This window comes from Pongo pygmaeus, chromosome 3 (assembly GCF_028885625.2).
Source record: "Pongo pygmaeus isolate AG05252 chromosome 3, NHGRI_mPonPyg2-v2.0_pri, whole genome shotgun sequence".
Classification (NCBI taxonomy): Eukaryota; Metazoa; Chordata; class Mammalia; order Primates; family Hominidae; genus Pongo; species Pongo pygmaeus.
The window spans coordinates 125,600,051-125,620,166 of record NC_072376.2 but is presented as its reverse complement, the minus strand read 5'-3'; the positions used below and the strand labels follow the sequence as shown (position 1 = coordinate 125,620,166).

Genomic DNA, 20,116 nt, shown 5'->3' with positions numbered 1-20,116 from the left:
AGCAACTGGGGCCACTCTTGGGTTACCTTTCCCTAGAATGAAGGGCTAGTTATCATCATGTCAAGTCTCTGAGTAATATATCCAAACATGAATCTCCTAGGAATCTAGTTTAATTGGATTTACACTGAAGTTATAGTGAGTGTTAGGGATGGGGCACAGTGGAGAGTGGTAATCTCAATCTCTCTTCTACATTTATTGGAAAATAATATCCACAGATAAGATGGCTTCTGGGATTGTCCAGTGCTCTCTGTCCCTACTTCTATTATTGCAAAGTTTAGTCTCCAAAGGAATCCAAAAGAAGTCGAATTAGATTTGTAGGGGAGAGAGAGAAAATTAAAAATTATGCAGCATGTACCAGATACTGCTATTGTTGCTTGACATTCATTACCTCATTTGATTTTCATAACAAACATGTTATCAGCTTTGGACTAGGAGACAAATCTAGTTATTTTCTGACTCTATAGCCCAGGCTCATTCTATTCTATTATGCTCACAGTTGCCTAGAGTCCATTTCTTTCACTGCCTCCTCCTGGAAAAAGCTGTGTTACCCTAAAATCAAAAATCTGTAGCCAAACTTTTATGTTGGCAGGCAAATGAGACTCCTGGCAGCAAGTTTACTCTTTGATGAAAGCACTTAATACTGATTCCCTGTTAAAATAGTTTGGGGAGGAGGGAGAGAAGGGGGAATGGCAGAAGAAAGTGCTTCTTTATCTCTGCATTCAGTACCTCCCTTGGCTCAAAAAAGAAAACAGAGCAACCAACTCATATAGATGAAAGAAATTAAATTTGATGCCTGAAAATCACTAAGCATAAATTTAGGCTTATATATTGTACTTTGCTACAAACAAACTAGACCTTGTTGACTTCATCATACCTAAATTGCTTTTCCAGGAGTATTTGTCATGGGATTATTTTACTTTATTAACTAGGAATAGACAAAGCAATAAACAAATAAGATATCTACACACTGTGCTTCTATTAATCACTTAATCAACTATCTCCCAACAAATGATCTGATTCTTCTTCCAAACAAGACTTGTCTATCAAAATACTACTTTAAGGACATCAAATCCTTACAAATAAAATCTTAATTCACATCAACAAATTTTATAAGACATCCAAGTTAGAAATCTGTGCAAATAAACTATTAACTGCATGAAAACTTTCCAAAGGATTTTCATAATTTTTTATAGCTTATCTTACATTGAAATTCACATTTTGTCACAAAAGCACTTCAGAGTTCTGTGTTTGCATTGTAAAATGTCTTCTGACACACTGGATGGGGGTAAAGTCAACAATTAGTTACGCTATAAACCAAATAAAATGTGATTAAAATGTGATTATGGGGTGCTGAGGAGCTGCTTGTTACTCAATGGAGAAAATTATTGGCTGGGCACGGTGGCTCACGCCTGTAATTCCAGCACTTTGAGAGGCCGAGGCAGGCAGATCACATGAGTTCAGGAGTTCCAGATCCTGGACAACATGGTGAAACCCCATCTCTACCAAAAATAATAGCCAGGTGTGGTGGCGCGTGCCTGTGGTCCCAGCTACTCGGGAGGCTGAGGAGGGAGAATCGTTTGAACCTTGGAAGCAAAGGTTGCAGTGAGTCCAGATCTCACCACTGCATTCCAGTCTGGGCAACAGAGTAAGACCCTGTCTCAAAAAAAAAAAAAAAGAGAGGAAAAAAAAGAAAAGAAAATTATTTTATTTCTATCTGAGCTTTAGTTTTCTCATTTATGAAAGATAGTATATAACAAAATCATCTCTTAGTACATTTCAGTCTTTAAGTTTCTATCATTTGGTTATTCAGTAATATGATAAACCAAAATATAAAATAATTCCTATCTAATTGTTAGTATGTAATGACATAATGAGACAAAATTATTAACACGGGTTTTCAGAGTAAATAACAATGATAAAATCTACTTCTCTTATTACTACTTTTCTAAATTATTATTTGATAACTAATATGCCTTAATATTAAATTCTCTGAAAAATACAAATATTATTCTGGCCTTTCATATAACTAATTTCACATTAAAACCTTAATTTCTTAAAGAAACATGTTTAGATTTGCCTTTTTTTTTATTCGTACAAATTTATGGGGTACATGTGCAATTCTGTTACATGCATAGGTGCATGTAGCAATCTAATAATGGTCAAGTCAGCGCTTTTAAAAACCTTTACTTATTTACAACTTGTTTTAATTTCTTTGACAAAATGATTTAACAAACGGCATCACAAGATCTAAAAATTTAATTTTAAGTTTTTCTTGCATTTTTAATACCTACAGGTTTTTAATAGTATAAATTGAAGTTCCCCTTGAAGTAAACCACATTCTTCTGGTTTTATTTTAAAATTTCGGATGAAAAGGAATTGTAAGTTTATATTATCCAAAAAAGAAAAAAGAAATGTAGTTTTGAGGTAGCAGATGGGAGGTTTAAAAATAATGCACTCATTTCCAAAAGATGCTATAATAAGCATGTTTCAGCTTTATAATAAAACAACAATAAAAGAAATAGCATACCATGCAAATAAAATTCACATCTTCCTTTATAATAGGGCAAAATTTTTCTATCCCTCTCCTTTCTTTGGGGTCTATGTTTTTTTTCCATGTTTCTAAAATGGTAGTAACTCAACTAAGCAGGGAAGATGGAAAATTATAGAATGTGTAGCATCTCTATATTTCTTACATACCTTGTATCAGATGAAATTAGTTTCTCATAAACCTTGCATCCGACAAAATATTTTTCTGCTATAGTTAGCATAAAATATTTATTTTTATGAGACCCACAGTAAACACCAAGCACCTAAAATAACAACCATCCTTCCCTAGTAACCATTTTATAGTTATCAACAATGCTGATCATTGTAGACTGTGGATCCTTTTTAATACTAAAAGGATTCAAATTCCATGGCAATACTACTTGTACAGTAAGAATGCTTTCAAATCCTTCAAATGTTTAGTTGTTGCTAGGTCCAATTCTGATATCCTGCCTGATGCAAAATTTACATCAGTGCCTACTAAAAAAGAAACTAAATATAAGGATGTGTTGTCGCAGGGCACGGTGGTTCACGCCTGTAATCCCAGCACTTTGGGAGGCTGAGGCGGGCGGATAGCCTAAGGTCAGGAGTTTGAGACCAGCCTGACCAACATGGAGTAACCCTGTCTCTACTAAAAACACAAAATTACCCAGGTGTGGTGGCACATGCCTGTAATCCCAGCTACTCGGAAGGCTGAGGCAGGAAAATCGCTTGAACCCAGGAGGCGGAGGTTGCAGTGAGCCGAGATCGTGCCATTGCACTCCAGCCTGGGCAACAAGAGCAAAACTCCGTCTCAAAAAAAAAAAAAAGAAAGGATGTGTTGAAGAACAAAATAAAATGTGGTTTATGTTCTGTAAAAGTAGTTACCAGCATCTACTAACATACAATCTATCTGTAATGTTATTAGGAACTTGTCTTTTAAAGAACCAATATACATATATTCCCTTTATTTCTGTTACTCATAAAGATGTAGGAATTCTATCTAATTTTTACTAAATTAAAATCTAATTTAGATTTTAATATTTTTACTTCTTTTATCTAACAAAGTGTAGGCTGCTTTAGAAGTAAGAGGATAGGCTGGGCGCGGTGGCTCACGCCTGTAATCCCAGCACTTTGGAAGGCCGAGGTGGGCGGATCACAAGGTCAGGAGATCGAGACCATCCTGGCTAACATGGTGAAACCCCGTCTCTATTAAAAATACAAAAAAAATTAGCTGGGCGTGGTGGTGGGCGCCTGCAGTCCCAGCTACTCGGGAGGCTGAAGCAGGAGAATGGCGTGAACCCGGGAGGTGGAGCTTGCAGTGAGCTGAGATCACGCCACAGCACTCCAGCCTGGGCAACAGAGCAAGACTCCGTCTCAAGAAAAAAAAAAAAAGAAGAAGAAGAAGTAAGAGGCTTTCTTTACCTCCATCTTGATTTTCCAACATTTGTGATCTTGGTTCCTAAGATGCTCCTACAAAAAGGTGAAACCTTTTTACGAATATGTACCCCTATATATGCTGCTCAAAAATCTACAGCTTTACCTTGCTCCTTCAGACTCAAGAAAACTTTGAGGTCATCTGGGCAATCCTCTCCTACTGTGGGAATCCCCTCTACAATATTCCTGACAGGTGGCTCACCAGCTTCTGCTTAAAGACTCCAAGCACAGGGTTCTCCCTGCTTCACAAGGTGTCCAATTCCACTCTCATATGTTAGAAAGTTCTTATTTTAAGGAGATATCTACTTCCTACTGCCTCCACCCAGTAATCCAACTTCTGCCTTCTGAAGCCACATGAAATAAACTTAACTCCTCGTCAATAGAATTTTTCTTCAAATAAAGAGATGCAGATATTTTCACAATTCTTCCCATATCCTTTGAGCACTGTGTTTCTTAGACAAGTGCTCAAATTTATCAAAACCCTCTTTAAAATTGGGAGCTAGAAAGACTGCTCAAATACTCTGTAAGATTGAATGATACAGGGACATTATATTTTACTGAATTAGTCCTCATGTAACATTTCCCAGAAGAAAAGCTACTTTTTATTTCTCCCCACCTTTGAGGCCTCTTAAGAAAGGAACAGTTGGGCAGGTTGTGATGGCTCATGACTGTAATCCCAGCACTTTGGGAGGCCAAGGTGGGTGGATCGCTTAGTCCAGGAGTTGGAGATCAGCCTGGTCAATATGGTAAAACACTATCTGTACTGAAAATACAAAAATTAGCCGGCATGGTGGCATGCACATGTAATCCCAGCTACTTGGGAAGCTGAGGCTGGAGAAATTGCTTGAACCCAGGAGGCAGAGGTTGCAGTGAGCCATGATCATGCCACTGCACTCCAGCCTGGGTGACAGAGCAAAACTCCATCTCAAAAAAAAAAAAAGAAAAGAAAAGAAAAGTTAATGGGGCCCCTGACTAGAAAGAAAGGCCTTCTGTGAGTCCCCTCACTCTGCTAGAAATCTGGTCATCAGGCTCAGAAATCAACAAGATAGACTTCAAGATTAATTGGTTGGAGCCCTGATATATCATGAAGACAAATTAGTACATTATCAAGCATTATTTTTATTGACTAGTGGTCATTTTAATAAACAAAGAATCCATTAATTCCTTCTTATAAGTAGAAGTTAATTTAATATTTTATCACCTTTCTTATTTCCAAAATGTCTAAATCAGTCTTCTCTTATTTATTCTCTTTTTTCCACAATGACAAACTATGTAGTCCACTATAGCAAGCTATCTCTACCATATAGAAGAAATGAAATCTAATCCTTTGGTACCTGGGGAGCTCCTCAGTGAGTCCTTTGCTATCACCATCTTGGATAACTCTCTAATGCTGCTTCCAAAAAAGCAGTGCTTGCTCCCTTTTACAATCCCACCAACAAGGGTTCCAATTTCTCCACATTCTCACCTACACTGGTTATTTTCTGGTGTGTATGTTTTTGGTTTTGTTTTTATTTTAATAGTAGCCATCCTAACAGATATAAGGTAATATTTCGTTTTGGTTTAGTCTCACATTTCTCTGATGCAAAGAGAGAGAGGTTTTGCCTTCAAATCTTCCACCTTTTGTTTCATGTTCTTTCCCATCCCTTATTCTTCCTTCTTCTCTAGCAGCATACCTTCTCCCATTCCAACTACTGTGGTCCCTAACACAGAGATCAATGGCACAAATTTACTAGAACATACAGGAACTTGAGGATATATACTACATATCCCTGAGGGAAATCACTGGCCATCTTTAAATCACTGATTTAAAGCCATCAATGGTCACTATTGTCCTTATTAGTCCATGTTTCTTCTCCTCCCCATAATAAACTCAATTCTAGTTAATAAATATGAGCATGCTTATTTTTGTGCTCCTACAGCCTGTTAAAAAAGTCTTTTTTTCCAAGGCCTTTCTCTACCTCCTTGGTCTCAAATCATAACTTTGGCCCTGGTAGCCATGTGACCTGCTGATTTAGATGGTGTTCTCTGCGCTCTTCCTCTAAGAATTTCTAACAAACTAGTCATCAGGTACCACTTTAGCCAAACCTTCATTTTGATCTTCCTATTCAGGATGCCTTTCTCCCAGCTACCTTTATTTCCAGTCTTCTAACACTTAAGGATTTTCTAGTAAGCTGAAAACCTCAGGCTTCAGCTCATCTAAGACTGGGGGATTTTTCCCTCAAATCCCTTTTGAGTCCTTTCTGAACTTTCCATTTTACCACAGTATAATAATTGTATAAGGGCATCCTCCATGCACAACAACTTCTTTATGAAAGTATTGTTTTCTTGCAAATAAGTATACATTACTTTTTCCTTAGAAGCAAATGTGATTTTTTTAAGATGGCGGAAGGCACCAAACCGTAATCTATTACATAGAATCCATGCCCTAAACACTTTGAGGGAAATAAAAATACACAAAATATGGTTCCTGCCCTCAGAGAGTTTATGCTGTATTTGAGATGATGAAGTATATAATATTAATAATTTAAAAAATAACTCTCTCCTCCCGCCGCCCAAGATGCCGAAAGGAAAGAAGGCCAAGGGAAAGAAGGTGGCTCCGGCCCCTGCTGTCGTGAAGAAGCAGGAGGCTAAGAAAGTGGTGGATCCCCTGTTTGAGAAAAGGCCTAAGAATTTTGGCATTGGACAGGACATCCAGCCCAAAAGAGACCTCACCCGCTTTGTGAAATGGCCCCGCTGTATCAGGTTGCAGCGGCAGAGAGCCATCCTCTATAAGCGGCTGAAAGTGCCTCCTGCGATTAACCAGTTCACCCAGGCCCTGGACCGCCAAACAGCTACTCAGCTGCTTAAGCTGGCCCACAAGTACAGACCAGAAACAAAGCAAGAGAAGCAGCAGAGACTGTTGGCCTGGGCCGAGAAGAAAGCTGCTGGCAAAGGGGACGTCCCCATCAAGAGACCACCTGTCCTTCGAGCAGGAGTTAACACCGCCACCACCTTGGTGGAGAACAAGAAAGCTCAGCTGGTGGTGATTGCACACGACGTGGATCCCATCGAGCTGGTTGTCTTCTTGCCTGCCCTGTGTCGTAAAATGGGGGTCCCTTACTGCATTATCAAGGGGAAGGCAAGACTGGGACGTCTAGTCCACAGGAAGACTTGCACCACTGTTGCCTTCACATAGGTGAACTCGAAAGACAAAGGCGCTTTGGCTAAGCTGGTGGAAGCTATCAGGACCAATTACAATGACAGATACGATGAGATCCGCCGTCACTGGGGCGGCAACGTCCTGGGTCCTAAGTCTGTGGCTCGTATCGCCAAGCTCAAAAAGGCAAAGGCTAAAGAACTTGCCACTAAACTGGGTTAAATGTACACTGTTGAGTTTTCTGTACATAAAAATAATTAAAATAAAACAAATTTTCCTTCAAAAAAATATATTGGGTAGTACATAATATGTGTCCTCTGTAATGACTCACTAATCATTAATGATCATATAATGATCATACATGGAGGATGTCAGGAGACTGCGGCATTTGAGACAGGCTTTGCCTAACCCATTAAGATTTCAGCTAAGTTCAGAATATGTGTAAATTCACGGAGAACACTCTATGGTCAAAAAGGAGAGGTGCCAGCAAATGCAGGGAGGTGAGATGCTCCAGACATGGTCTGGATATGACAATCCCAGGGTCACACAGAAAGTGCCCCCCTTCCAACTGAACTGCCTACCCATGACAGTGGTGCTACTCATTCTTTACACAGAAGTGGCCACTGATTGGAACAGAGTGGGCCTGACCCAAGGGCAGCTTCTCCATAGCCTGCGTCTTGACCCATGGAGTGGACTTACTCAAAGGACTTTTCCTACTGGGGCAATGGAAATTAGTCCAGACTATCTCCCTCCAGAATTTATAGTAGAGAATGCAGACAGGATTGATGAGAGGGAGAAAGGAAGACAGCAACCCCCTAGGAAGACACCAGAAAACAAAGCCTGGGTCCCAGGTATTTATAATAAACCCCTTTATCTTAAAATTATCTGAGTGAATCTCTTCCTTGCAAACAAAAAAGCCTGATGTAACATATTTTAAGAACAAGTAATACACAAGTCTACCCCGAATAGAGGGTTTATCGAGGGGAGTAGCAGAAGGTAATTTTGAAACAGTTTGAGGTCTTTACATGTGAAGAACTTTGAAGGTCAACTATATATTTTTGTCTTTTTTATCTAATCTATGCTTGAACTTAGCCAAAAGGCTGACAAGTGATGTTTAATCTAATCTTACTTTAATTTTGCCATTGCATATTTAACAAAATTTAAACCAAAACAGTACCTATCAGATTAAATAGAAATAAATTAATTTGCAAGATATATATGTGACTTGAATAGCAGGAAGAAAAATGTTTGATTTGGGCCAAGTGTGAAGGCTCACACCTGTAATCCCAGCACTTTGGGAGGCCAAGGTGGGCAGATCACTTGATGCCAGGAGTTGGAGACCAGCCTGGCCAACATGGCGAATCCCCATCTCTACTAAAGATACAAAAATTAGCCAGGCCTGGAGGCGCATGTCTGTAATCCCAGCTACTCGGGAGGCTGAGACATGAGAATCACCTGAACCTGGGAGGTGGCGGCTGCACTGAGCTGAGATCTCGCCACTGCACTCCAGCCTGCGCGACAGTGAGACTCCATCTCAAAAAAAAAAAAGCTTGATTTTACTCTTATTTGTCACAGATGACCAAAAGCATTAAAAATTCTGGTGGTGTCTGGGCACAGTGGCTCACACTTGTAATCCCAACACTTTAGGAGGCTGAGGTGGGCAGGAGGTCAGGAGATCAGAACATCCTGGCCAACATGGTGAAACTCTGTCTCTACTAAAAATACAAAAATTAGCTGGGCGTGGTGGTGCACGCCTTTAATCCCAGCTACTCGGGAGGCTGAGGCAGGAGAATCACTTAAACCGGAAGGCAGAGGTTGCAGTGAGCCGAGATCACGCCACTGCACTCCAGCCTGGGCGACAAAGCAAGACTCCGTCTCAGAAAAAAAAAAAAAAAATTCTGGTGGTTAGTTGATATAACAAGCTGATGCTTTCTAAATCTTTTCTTTTTTTCACACACAAAATGATGGAGATCTATACCCACACCTCATGTTGCCATATATTTTTACACACAGTGAAGGATGAATTTTGTTGTTTTTTTTTTATTTTTTTTTTCATCAAACCTGTCAGCAGGAAGTAGAAGGATGGATTTTGTACACCAAAATGTTTTGGTCAACATTATAAAAAGTTTATAGGATATCTCAAAATAGGCTGTGCGTGGTGGCTCATGCCTGTAATCCCAGCAATTTAGGAGGCTGAGGTGGCCGGATCACTTGAGGCCAGGAGTTTGAGACTAACCTGGCCAACATGGCAAAACCCCATCTCTACAAAAAAATACAAAAATTCACCAGGCATGGTGGCGCGTGCCTGTAATCCCAGCTACTCGGGAGGCTGAGGCATGAGAATCACTGGAATCCAGAAAGCAGAGGCTGCAGTGAGCCAAGATCACACTGCTGCACTCCAGCCTGGGCAACAAAGCAAGAGATTGTCTCAAAAAAATCAAAATAAAAAGCAACACCAGTCTGGCATAGTGGCTCACACCTAATCCCAGCACTTTGTGGGGCTGAGGCAGGAGGATTGCTGGAGCTCAGAAGTTCAAGGTTACAGTGAGCTATGATCGCACCCACTACACTTCAGCCTGGGCAACAGAGCAAGATCCTGTCTCTTAAAAAAACAAAAAGTCTGGGCACGGTGGCTCATGCTTGTAATCCAGCACTTTGGGAGGCCGAGGTGGGTGGATCACAAGGTCAGGAGTTCGAGGCTAGCCTGACCAACATGGTGAAACCCCGTCTATGTTAAAAATACAGAAATTAGCTGGGTGTGGTGGCGGGCGTCTGTCATCCAGCTACTTGAGAGGCTGTGGCAGGAGAATCACTTGAACCCAGGAGGCAGAGGTTGCAGTGAGCCGAGATCATGCTACTGCACTCCAGCCTGGGCGACAGAGCAAGACTCCGTCTCAAAAAAAAAAAAAAGGAAAATAAATAAATAAACAAAAAGAAAGAAAGAAAAAGCCACTACTGCCAAGAGCTTCACCCATTCATTGAGGGTCATTGGAAGGGTTGTTAATAATCCAAACTGAGGCACACATATTGAGGATCAAGGGGAGGTAGCAAAAGAAGCACCAAGAGTAAGCAGTGAAAAAGGTTAAATATTCCCACCAACAACCCAGATGTACAAACTCTTCCATCATTTGCATTCACAGCCTGCAAGCTCACAGAACCTTCTAAATGGATTTTCTCTAGAGCAAGCAGCTGTTTCACCAAAGCTGCATTAAAGTGACTTGCTATAATATATTATAATTTTAAAGACTCCCTCTGTTCCCATACTTCTGGTATTTTCCTCTTGTTTTATTTTATTGGCCACAGCATCAAACTGAGTAAACATTTTCCAGCTCAACCACAAAGTACTGTTGGCTTTGTCTATCAACACTTATAATCGCTCTTAAGAGGAAATATATTTTTCTGTAAGACCAAATGAGAATCTTTCACGAGAATTAGTGTGCACCACTTGGAAAATTTTCAGAAAGGATAAAATAAAATCCAATCAAATCTGTTCATAAAGCAAAATAAGATGATTAGCTCTGCATTTTTATCCATTAAATTAAAAGTGTAGGGCCAGAAACGGTGGCTCATGCCTCTAATCCCAGCACTTGGAGAGGCTAAGGTGGGCAGATTGCTTGAGCCCAAGAGTTTAAGACCAGTCTGGGCCGGGCGCAGTGGCTCACGTTTGTAATCCCAGCACTTTGGGAGGCCGAGGCGGGCGGATCATGAGGTCAGGAGACCGAGACCATCCTGGCTAACATGGTGAAACCCCGTCTCTACTACAAATACAAAAAATTAGCCGGGCGTGGTGGCAGGCGCCTGTAGGAGGCTGAGGCAGGAGAATGGCGTGAATTTGGGAGGCGGAGCTTGCAGTGAGCCGAGATCGCGCCACTGCACCTCCAGCCTGGCGACAGAGCGAGACTCTGTCTGAAAAAAAAAAAAAAAAAAAAAATTAGTCAGGGTGGTGGCACGTGCCTGTAGTCCCAATTTCTTGGAAGGCTGAGGTGGGAGGATCGATTAAGGCTGGGAGATCGAGGCTGTGGTGAGCCATGATCGCACCACTGTACTGCAAGCGAGACCTGGTCTCAAACAAAAAAGCATATTAACTGCCATTGTTTATAGGAGTTTATGCTTTTAACATACTCATTTAAGTATGCCATATGTATTTGTAGAAGCGTTGCTTATCACAAGAAAAGACTGGAAACAACCAAAATGTCCAACAGTAGGTAGAGTTTACTCATACCGTGAATGGATACTAAGCAGGTAGTTTAGCTTTAGTTCATGTATTTTCACTATTGTATAGTATGCCAGAGTATGAGTATACCACAATACGTTTTAAAAATATATCAACATAAGCCAGGCGCGGTGGCTCATGCCTGTAATCCCAACACTTTGGGAGGCTGAGGCGGGTGGATCACGAGGTCAGGAGATCGAGACCATCCTGGTTAACATGGTGAAACCTCGTCTCTACTAAAAATACAAAAAATTAGCTGGGCGTGGGGTGGTGGGCGTGGTGGTGGGGGCCAGCTACTCGGGAGGCTGAGGCAGGAGAATGGCGTGGACCCGGGAAGCGGAGCTTGCAGTGAGCCGATCGCGCCACTGCATTCCAACCTGGGTGACAGAGCGAGACTCTGTCTCAAAAAATAAATAAATAAATAAATAAATAAATAAATAAAATAAAAATATATCAACATAATAGATTTCATAACGTAAGTTGAAGACAAAAAGCAAATCACCAAAATGCCAATAGTATGCTATCAAGAAATGTAAAAACATGAGAAACAATTATATGTATTTTTAGGTATACATTCATATGAAGTACAAGTTCAAAGAAATGCATGGGAATGATGAGAGTTGTTACCTGGAGAGTTAATGGAGGATACACTTGGAAAGGGATATTGGGTTAAACCACATGACACTGCCAATGTTTATGCATTTATGACATACAAAAACACCAATCTCATGTTCCAACCCAACATATAAGTAGTGTTCCATTATGTTAAATAGGTTTTATTTCTTAAGCTAAGAGGTGAATACACATGTGTTCACATGAATGCATGTGGCTCCACAAACTAACTCTGTGACCCTAGAAAAGCTATTTAGGCCAGGCGAGGTGGCTCATGCCTGTAATCCCGACACTTTGGGAGGCCAATGTGGGGGGAATCACGAGGTCGGGAGCTCAAGACCAGCCTGGCCAACATAGTGAAACCCCGTCTCTACTAAAAATACAAAAATTAGCCAGGCATGGTGGCGCACACCTGTAGTCCCAGCTACTCGGGAGACTGAAGCAAGAGAATCACTTGAACCTGGGAGGTGAAGGTTGTGGTGAGGCAAGATCAAGCCACTGCACTCCAGCCTGCGCAACAGAGTGAGACTCCATCTCAAAAAGAAAAAAGAAAAGAAAAGCTATTTATTCTGGCTTTTTGTTCTTTTTTTTTTTTTGAGATGGAGTCTCACTCTTGTCACCCAGGCTGGAGTGCAGTGGTACAATCTCAGCTCACTGCAACCTCCACCTCCCAGATTCAAGAGATCCTCTTGCCTCAGCCTCCTGAGTAGCTGGGATTACAGGCACCTGCCACCATGCCCAGCTAATTTTTGTATTTTTGGTAGAGGCAGGGGTTTCACCATGTTGGCCAGACTGGTCTCAAACTCCTGACCTCAGGTGATCTGCCCATCTCGGCCTCCCAAAGTGCTGGGATTACAGGTGTGAGCCACCGAGCCCAGCCTTTAATCTGGTTTCTTCACCTGTAGCATGGAGATAAAAATAATATATATCTCACAGGGGTATACTAAGGATCAAATAAGTTAATATATGTAAAGGGCTTAAAGAGTGCCTGGCACATAGGTAAGCACTATTTGACTCCATTACTATTGTTTGTATAGCTGTTTGTATAGTTGGAAAATATTTTATGAAAATATGTTTCAATTTCTTATGGAAAAAGGTAAATAGAAACAAAAGTAGAGACAATAGTATAATGAGATATAAACAAAAGTAGAGAGAATAGTATAATGACTCAAATCATTTTGCCTTCACAATTAGCAAATCATGGCCAGTGTTTCACTTCTATTCCCATCCCCTTTCCAGAAACACATATGAGATTATTTTGAAAAAAATCCTAGATTTTATCAGTAAGCATTTCAATATATATCTTAAAATATAAGGTCTTCTAAAAACTTAACCCAGGCTGGGCGCGGTGGCTCACGCCTGTAATTCCAGCACTTTGGGAGGCTGAGACTGGCGGATCACGAGGTCAGGAGTTTGAGACTAGCCTGGCCAATATGGTGAAACCCTGTCTCTACTAAAAATACAAAAACTAGCCAGGCGTGGTGGCACGCACCTGTTGTCCCAGCTACTTGGGAGGTGGAGGCAGGAGAACCACTTGAACCCTGGAGGTAGAGGTTGCAGTGAGCCGAGATCGCGCCACTGCACTACAGCCTGGGCAACAGAGTGAGATTCTGTCTCAAAAAAAAAAACAACCCAAATACTGTTATCACACTTTAAAAATTAACAATTTCTTAATATTATCAAAAATAGTCACTGTTAAAATTTGTTGCTTGTGTCATAAATACTTATAAGTAAACTCTATGTTGCAATATTTATAAGTAGACAGCTTGATGAATTTTTATAAAATGAACATACTTATGTAATAAGCACCTGGAAAAAAATAGAGTCTGTGTGTTTTTTATGATTTTTAAAAATCAGGATGCAAATAAGGCCATGCTTTACAATTGATTGACAATCTCTTTCATAGTATTAATAATTAATATTAAAATAATGAAGAATATGAGCTTATTTCTGTTTTTTAGACAATTTGTTTTTTTTTTTTTTCTTTCTGAAAGAATATATAAAACACGATTAGTTACCATTGACAGTGGAAATGGAAGTCAGAAATTCAATAAGGAAAGTTTACTTTTCAGCTGGGTGTGGTGGCTCATGCCTATAATCCCAGCACTTTGGGAGGCCAAGGTAGGCAGGTCACCTGAGGTCTGGAGTTCACGACCAGCCTGGCCAACATGGTGAAACCCCGTCTCTACTAAAAATACAAAAATTATCTAGGTGTGGTGGCAGGCAGAGATCCCTTGAGCCCAGGAGTTTGAGAGTTTGAGACCAGCCTAGGCAACATGGTGAAACCCCTTCCCTATGAAAAATTATCCAGGCATGGTGATGTGCACCTGCAGTCCCAGCTACTTGGTGGGCTGAGACACAATAATCACTTGAGCACAGGAGGTGGAGGCTGCGGTGAGCTGTGATCACACCACTGCACTCCAGCCTGAGTGATGAGAGTAAGACCTTATCTCAAAAAATAATAATATTTTTTAAAAAAGAAAATACTATCAAAGATTAAAAACGGGTTCAACTTATGGTCATTAAAGTATAACAAAGAGTTATATAATTGATACGGTTATGCTTTGTGTCCTCACCCAAATCTTATCTTGAATTGTAATCCTGATAATCCCCACATGTCAAGGTAGAGACCTGGTGGGAGATGATTGGATCATGGGGGCAGTGTCCCTCATGCTGTTCTCATGATAGTGACTGAGTTCTCACGAGATTGGATGGTTTTATGCATGTCTAAAATTTCCTCCTTCACACACTTGCTCTCTCTCCCCTTCCGCCATGATTGTAAGTTTCCTGATGCCTCCCCAGCCATTTGGAACTGTGAGTCAATTAAATCTCTTTCCTTTATAAATTACTCAGTCTCAGGTAGTATGTTTATAGCAGTGTGAGAATAGACTAATCCAATAATTATATGCTATTGTTCTATATATGAATCATATTATACATTAAATTATTATACTATACAGAGTTACCTATATTCTACAGCTAACTCAACATATATTAGAATTCACTTGTTTATTTCATAATTATAATTGTTTTCTACCATAATCATTGTGTCTTTGTTACTTAGGTTTCCAGCCTTTGGTCTAACTGAAACAAAAGCGTCTTACTGGTGTGCCAGCAATAGAATTTAAAAATCTTTAGACTGCGATATTGTAGTTTTGCAGACCTTAATGGCATTGCCCTTGACTGGAGATGCAGAAGCAAATTCATTTCCTGTCAGCCTTGCTGAGGATAATGGGCTTTCCCGGTGCTGCAGAGTTTTCACTGACTTCTTTTTTTTTTTTTTGAGACAGAGTCTCACTCTGTCACCCAGGCTAGAGTGCAGTAGCGCAATCTTAGCTCACTTCCCCTCAGCCCCCCAAGTAACTGGGACTACAAGCACGCACCACCAGCCTGGCTAATTTTTGTATTTTTAGTAGAGACAGGGTTTCACCATGTTTCCCAAGCTGGTCTTGAACTCCTGACTTCAGATGATCCGCCCACCTCGGCCTCCCAAAGTGCTAGGATTACAGGTGTGAACCACCACACCTGGCTCACTGGCTTCTATTGACAGTGCAGTGGAGGGGGCTCTGAGCACAATGCCATCTTCTGGCAGAGTTCCTGGAAAAAGGAAATAATGATGCCCTGCAAGAAACCCCTTATTTCTGGAAACCAGAATGTCAGGCTCTATCATAAAGGTTTCATTTTCCTCCTACTTTAGGATATGTTCAGGTGAAGGCAAGAAGACAATTGAACAGTCCTGAAATTAAAACGTGTGTGAATGCGTCCATAAAACATTTAGAGTACTCCACATTCCAGAACTTTGAGGAAAGTGCTAAATCCAGTTATAATATCTGAGGAGTCCTCTCATACATTTGTATAATTGAGATCATTGTGTAAGTAAATAAGAGGAAAATGAGAAATCTATGTACTTCTTTGTCAATAAGAATAAAGTGGCCTTTTTTTTTTTTTTTTTTTAGAGACAGAGTCTCGCTCTGTTGCCCAGGCTGGAGTGCAGTGGCGCGATCTTGGCTCACTGCAAGCTCCGTCTCCCGGGTTCACGCCATTATCCTGCCTCAGCCTCCCAAGTAACTGGGACTACAGGCGCCCGTCACCACACCTGGCTAATTTTTTCTATTTTTCAGTAGAGACGGGGTTTCGCCGTGTTAGCCAGGATGGTCTCGATCTCCTGACCTTGTGATCCGCCCGCCTCGGCCTCCCAAAGTGCTGGGATTACAGGCGTAAGCCACTGCGCCCAGCCAAAGTGGCTTTTTTTTAAAAAGCAGAATTATCCAAAAAATTACTTATCCCACATATATATTATAGGATGTACATTAAAAAATATAGCAGGACTTCACCAAGAGAGTGGCTCGGCACTCCCAGAAAACAGCACTAACAAATAAGGGTTGCAGGATCACTCAAACTGAATGATGACATATTTAAAAGTTGCTTTTGCACCAACCTAATAGTAAACTTGCACAGGGACAAACTTCAATTCCTGACCACTTTGGTACAAATTAGATTTCCCTGGAGGTCCAATGTGATGTGAAGAATAGGTAGTTTAAGCTAGCTCAGCACGTCAGAAATCAGTGGAAAGCACTAGTACTGCCTATAAATGATGATGTTGAGAAGTCAGAAGTTATTACACATTCGATTTCCCCCAGACAAAAAAATTCAACAAACAAAGTAGTTGCAGCCAATGGTGTACTGGGTGGTTATCTAACAGCCACTCCCACATTCCACATTCCCCTAAACACAAACACGAATAATCTAGGTAACAATCCTATTGCAGGCTGGCGCCCCTTGTCAGCGATTGGTTCAAATTGACACCATTATTACAAGGGTAAGCAAGTCACAGATATCAACCTACCTGCTTCAGAGCAGCGAGAGATGACAAACTCTTTAAGGAGAAGGACTGTGCATTCTTCTATCCCAGTCTCCCCAACCCTTAGCTACACATAGATTTCATTGTATCCTCCACAGATGTTTGTTCAAATGATAGTTAATTGGAAGTCACATTTCAGGGCCAGGTGCGGTGGTTCACGCCTATAATCCCAGCATTTTGGGAGGCCAAGGCAGGGGGATCATTTGAGGTTAGGGGTTCAAGACCAGCCTGGACAACTTGGTGAAACAAGCTACAAAAAGTAGCCGGGCGTGGTGACGCATGCCTGTAATTCCAGCTACTCGGGAGGCTGAGGCAGGAGAATCGGTTGAACCTGGGAGACGGAGGTTGCCGTGAGCCGAGATTGTGCCACTGCACTCCAGCCTGGGTGACAGAGCGAGACCCTGTCTCAAAAAAAGATTATAGATGTGTTTTTTTAAAACTACTTTGAATATTTTTCAGTATCTTTATTAGCAGGGCTTTTTAAAAATTTACATGCCGGGCACTGTGGCTCACGCCTGTAATCCCAGCACTTTGGGAGGCCAAGGCGGGCGGATCATGAGGTCAGGAGATCGAGACCATCCTGGCCAACACGGTGAAACCCCGTCTCTACTAAAACAAATACAAAAAATTAGCCAGGTGTGGTGGCGGGCGTCTGTAGTCCCAGCTATTCGGGAGGCTGAGGCAGGAGAATGGCATGAACCCAGGAGGCGGAGCTTGCAGTGAGCCGAGATCGCGCCACTGCACTCCAACCTGGGCGACAGAGCGAGACTCTGTCTCAAAAAAATAAATAAATAAATAAATAAATAAATAAATAAATAAATATGTACTTCTTGAGCCAGTTCCCGCTGTGTGATTTTGCACATGTAAGCCTTACATATGTATATTGCCCATCAGCTGTAGCTCACCCTTCCAAACAAAACTGTGTATGGAAACAATTTAACTAAATTAAGAAGAATACATTATGCCAACATTCACTGAGTTATTTGCGTTACTAATATTATTTTATTTTTCTCATAGTTTGAAAAATTAAAATCCTTTCAATTTTTAGAAACAACTCATAGGATATCAGTTTGGTTTGACTTTTTTGTTTCAGGGATGAGTAAAAGCTGCTCAGTTAATGAGAGGGCTGTATGAAATGGGTGACTCTCAAACGAAAGCCATTCAGGGATTAAACAGAGAGGGATTCCTAGAAAGACCAAATATATGGGATTCACAGCATTCTCTCTTTCCCTAGTTTTCTTCTGAAACTTCCTAACTGTGTCCCTGATAGGTGCCTACTTAATGTGCAAATACATGTGCATAATGTACATATTTAATGTGCAACTATTTTTATCACAATGTGATGAAAACTCTAAGACAAATCTGTAAGTATTGAAGAGTGGTGGAATATGCCACCCCAAAATATGCCAATTTGGCACAAGGGTTATTTTCAGCTAAAGACACTTAAAAAACAGCAAGTGCAAGAAAGGTTCTGACCTTTCCTTTTTCTTCCTAAAAACAGGAAATAAAATTCCCATATGGAAGATGTGCTCCCTACTCCAGAAGGAAAGTAACATTTTTACCAAAGAGATGGGGAATTAAGGCTGAGAAAAATCTGTACAAACCTTGTCAAACTCACTCTTTCCTTCCTAGTTACTTTTCCACCATGAATTGTCCTAGCTCAAGCCTTTTTGTCTCGTCGCATTTTCAGAATTTACTGCTCTTTGTCCAATTCAGTAAATAAGCATTTGACTCTGCTTCTTTCAGTATTCACTTCTATATGAGAATTCTCATGTCATGTAAAGCTTATATTAAATAAATTTGTATGTTTTTCTCTTGCTAGTCTTTTGTTACAGGGGCCCCAGCTGGGAACTTAGGAGGGTAGAAGGGAAAGGATGTTTTTCTTCCCTTACAGTATCCCTCAGTACTTCCTCTTCCTTCACTTCCTTCTTAACCAGAACACTCCCCCAAATCCTACCCTTAGTTCTCTTCTCTCACTACATGTTCCCTAGGCTGGTGCTTCTCAAAACGTAGTCGTTAGACCAATGGCATCAGCACCACCCGGGAACTTGTTAGAGCTGCAAATTATTGAGCCCTAACCAGACTGAATCAGAAACTCCAAGGGTGGCCAGGCTGCAACATGTTTTAACAAGCCCTCCAGGAGATTCTTACACATGCGGAAGTATGGAAAACCACAGCCTTCATGCAATCCCATCCACCTCCAAGACGTCAGTCCTTATAGACCTACAACTACTCAAACCTATATACCTGGCTCTGACCAATTTTGTGAGCTTCAGACCTAATTTCTCATGTCTGCTAGGTCTCCCTATATGAAAACTCCCAGTGTAACTCAAACTTAAAGTGATATACTTCCATCTTCCTACAAAACTCCCTGAGCAACCTCTACCCTACAACCTGCTCATTTTCCTACCTTCCCTTCTCAGTTAACGATACCCAACACTCACCCGGTCTATTAGCCTAGAAATCTTAAAATCTTAGAATTTTTTTTTCTTTTGTGTGTGTGTGTGTGCGTGTGTGTGTGTGTGATGGAGCCTAGCTCTGTCACCCAGGCTGGAGTGCGGCGGCCCGATCTCAGCTCACTGCAACCTCCACCTCCTGGGTTCAAGCTATTCTCCTGTCTCAGCCTCCCAAGTATCTGGGATTATAGGCATGTGCCACCACACCCAGCTAATTTTTGTATTTTTAGTAGAGGCAGGGTTTCACCATGTTGGCCAGGCTGGTCTCGAACTTCCGACCTCAAGTAATCCACCTGCCTCGGCCTCCAAAAGTGCTGGGATTACAGGCATAAGCCACTGCCTTTGGTGAAATCTTAGGAATTATCCATTTTAATTGTCTTTCTCTCTTACTGGCCCCTCTGGTCATCAAGTTCTGATTCTACCTTAGGAACATCTCTTTATGCCCTATTCTCTTTTTTCTTTCACTGTCTATACTGCAGATTATCAGTAACTGGCCTCTCCACCTCCAGTTGATCCAAACACAAAAGCATCCATCACACTCCTGCTGTACAAAACCCAAGAGAAAGGGGGAAACTGGTGGAGAGACTGTGTTGAATATCAGCACAAATTTCAGTCGAGTCTTTAAAAATTATTTTCCAGAGGCCTGATTCTCTGTGAACCTGTTGCCCACAAGTATTATTTTTCAAAGCATCAGTCTTGTCCCGTTAAATCTCTTCTCAAAAACGTTCAAAATTTCCCATTGTCTATAAACAGTTCCAAATCTTTAACAGGACAGTAAGTTTTTAAGCCCCTGCCTCCTGCCATGATGTGGTAGTCTCACACTTTGACTCACACTGTTCCTTGGACTGGACTTGGCCTCCCGTATCCACCCTTCTTTC

General features: G+C 41.2%; 1 protein-coding gene and 1 pseudogene across 6 annotated transcripts in view; one reads left to right on the top strand and one right to left on the bottom strand.

Annotated features, from left to right (window-relative positions):
* The window catches only part of ANK2 (ankyrin 2), a 683,028-nt gene that overhangs the window by 586,184 nt on the left and 76,728 nt on the right, over positions 1–20,116 (bottom strand). The window lies entirely within an intron of this gene.
* LOC129035803 (large ribosomal subunit protein eL8-like) lies at positions 6,502–7,356 on the top strand (annotated as a pseudogene).